This window comes from Tupaia chinensis, unplaced genomic scaffold (genome assembly GCF_000334495.1).
Source record: "Tupaia chinensis unplaced genomic scaffold, TupChi_1.0 Scaffold145147_1, whole genome shotgun sequence".
NCBI classification, from domain to species: Eukaryota; Metazoa; Chordata; class Mammalia; order Scandentia; family Tupaiidae; genus Tupaia; species Tupaia belangeri.
In genome coordinates, this window is record NW_006205007.1 from 583,254 (window position 1) to 586,417 (window position 3,164).

A 3,164-nucleotide genomic window follows, 5' to 3' on the forward strand; every position below is an offset into this window, starting at 1 on the left:
CCTCTCTGTCTCTGTCTCTGTCTCTGTCTCTGTCTCTCTCTCTGTCTCTCTTTTTCATGCACATGCTTCCTCTCATAAATAATTTCTTTCCATTTTTTAATGGTATTTATTCTAATAACCACAATATTATTACAAAGACCTTTGTAGGCTTACCTTCTCAGATACTTTAACTCTCAGATATACAGATTTATGAATCACCTTTGGTGCTCAGAGCCAATAGAAGTAAAAGATATCATCATACAGGGAAGTGTGGCTAAGTTGAAGCTTAGAAGAGATCACATGGAAAGAATTTAACTTCTGCCTTAGCTCTGTAAGCAGTCTTTAATAGCTGCTCCCCCAAGACAAGCGACAACTGAAGACAATCACATGATGAATGGTTTCCAGAAGAGTTCTTCTCTAACAGAGGCTGTAAAAGGAATGGTGGCAACTCATTCTTTAAGGACTCCTATTAAATACCCAGAAGCTGCTGTCAACCAAAGCCATTACATCTCTGTATCTTCAGAGTTAGAAGAGGCATGCGAGGCTGTACTGAGGGCCCGGTCTTTTGCCATGGGCCCATTGGACTTGTGCTCTGTTAGTGTTTCTTCTTTGGAATTTGGTGGGTGGAGGGGGCATCTAATGGATCAGCCATGGAGGAAACAATAGGGATTTTCTTTGCCTGTAAATAATTATAGGCCTTCTTTCCACAGATTAGGAGTGTGACATTCTTCCTGCTGCTCTGGATTTTGTCCACCTCTTACTCATAGGGTTTATCCAGCACATTCACCCCATTTACTTCAACAATGACATCCTTATCCTCCAGCCCAGCAGAGGCAGTAGGGCTGCCCTTTTGTACCTCTTTGATGAATGAGCTTGACAGACTCCGAATCACATTTAAATGAAAGCCATAGCCATTTTCACCTTTAACCAATCTGCAGATTTTAGGCTTATGAGTGCCTACTTCCTCTGCAGTATCTGGACTTGAGGCCTCCAGAGGAGCAGGCATAGGTGCTGGAACCTCCTTGACGGAACCATTAGGCAGCTCTTGAACTTGATGATAGAGAAATGGAGAAAAACAAGCCATTCTGTATATGTTGTCCATTTCTTTGTCTACCACCAATAGTGAAGTCTGATCTCCACCCTTTCTAATCATTTCCACCACACTGTCATGATTGAGGGTTTCCACAGACATGCCATTGACAGCAACTACCAAGTCACTGGTCTTCAACCCAGCCTTCTCTGCCGGACTTCCAGAATCTATGTCCTTGATGACTTGACCTTTCTGTTTTGGGCCTGCCCACAAATAGAAGCCACAGCCATTGCTTCCCTTCTTCATCTCCACAATTCTGGGCTGCCGTGGTTTCAAACTGGTTGTTTCTCTCTTAAATTCTATCTTCTGCTCTCTATGGAGCTTGTCAGTTTCTTTGTCTACCAGTAAGAATATCACTTTGCTCCCTGACTTCTTCACCTTTTCAACCACCTCCTCGTGGCTGGCATCTTCTACATTCTCTCCATTCACTTCAATCAGGTGATCATCATCCCGGATCCCAGCTTTCATAGCTATGCCTTGCGGTGTTACATAGGTCGTGTACGTTCCCTTTTTACCTTGGACAGTTTTCAGAGAGAAGCCATAGCTGTTCCCCTCCTTCAAAAAGTAGCAGAGCCGAGGCTGGGTTCAAGTCTCCACTCCATTCTCCACTCCTCCGTTCATGACAGGGGACTGTTTCTCATCATTTGAATTCAACTCTTTCTGATTTTGACCCAATTCTTTCAAGTCTACCTGTGTTTTCATGGCTTTCTCGTAAGAATCTCCATCCAAAACTAGTAACGTCACTGCATTCCCACTCTTTTGGATGAGGTCCACAACCTGCATGTGCTCTCCCTTGTCCACAAAAAACACCATTGATCCTAAGCACTCTATCTCCATCCCGGAGGCCGGCCTTCTCTGCTGGGCTCTCCTTCTCCACCACCCGGACCAAGTGGCCATTGGTGTCCTTCTCAATTCGCAGGAAGAAGCCATAGCTCTGTCCTTCGTGTTTGAACAGTTTACACTCTTGAGGATTGAATGTGGAAGTCATCTCTGTCTGGAAGAAGAGCAGCTCTGCACTGGGAACCCTATCTGCTAGTGAGTGCTAGTCTTAAAACTCTCTGGACTTTGAACAAAGATTGATTTAAAAGCTGATGTATTTAACAGGGATGTGTGGTATGAATTCAAGTGACCTCTGTCTTGCTTCCCGTCTGTTGGCTGGGCCCTGAACTGGAAAAATCTGATAGCCCTCCACAAGCTCACAGTCCTCAAGTCCTCGGTCTGGCCCACCTGCCCGACTCTGCGGGATGCTGTTTACTGTCTGCTGTTTGCAGGGCTCATAAATAAAATTTAATTTAAAAGACAGAGATTGGAAGATGAATAAAACCCATGACCAAATTATATACTGTCTGTAAGAAATTCCTTTAAATATAATGAAATACGTGTGTTGAAAATAAAGGATGGTACATGTAAACATTAATCAAAAGAAAGAACAAAGAAAATTACCAGGGAATGAGACATTATGTAATAACTAATGGGTCAATCCCCTAAGAAGATGTAGCAATCTTAAATAAAAATGACTGAGATACAAAATATGTGAAGCAAAAATATCCATAGATAGAACTAAAAGGAAAAAGAGAAAAATTCAAAATTAACATAAATACCCCTCTCTTAACAACTTATATATCAACTGGACACAAACATACACACATGTGCATGCATGCGCACGCACACACACACACACACATACACACAAATCAGGAAGGACATAGAACTGGAAAACATCATCCAGCAATAGGATTTAAAGGCTATTAGGAGAACATAGAATCAGCACATGGGGTGATGGTTACATTGCTGAACTCTCACATAGTCTAGCATGGTTCAAGTCTTGGACCCAGCAGCTTAAAAAATTCATGCCAGTCACATGTGTGTGGGTGCCTCAAATCCTGAGAGAATGGAGAAGAGTACGTGGCCATCCCCTCTGGGAAGTGACTTCTCACTTTCTGTCTCTCTGTCTCTCTCTTTCTCTCCAGCAAGCACACACACCATTATAGCAAAAAATCTCTGTCTCAAATAAAAGAACATATCACAACAGTTATTTGTTATATATATATATGTCTGTATATATATGTGTATATATATATACAGTTATTTATAT

General features: G+C 42.2%; 1 pseudogene; it reads right to left on the reverse strand.

Moving 5' to 3' along the window:
* Positions 1-452: 452 nt before the first annotated feature.
* Positions 453-2,057, reverse strand: LOC102491308 (Na(+)/H(+) exchange regulatory cofactor NHE-RF3 pseudogene; annotated as a pseudogene).
* Between the last annotated feature and the right edge of the window lie 1,107 nt (positions 2,058-3,164).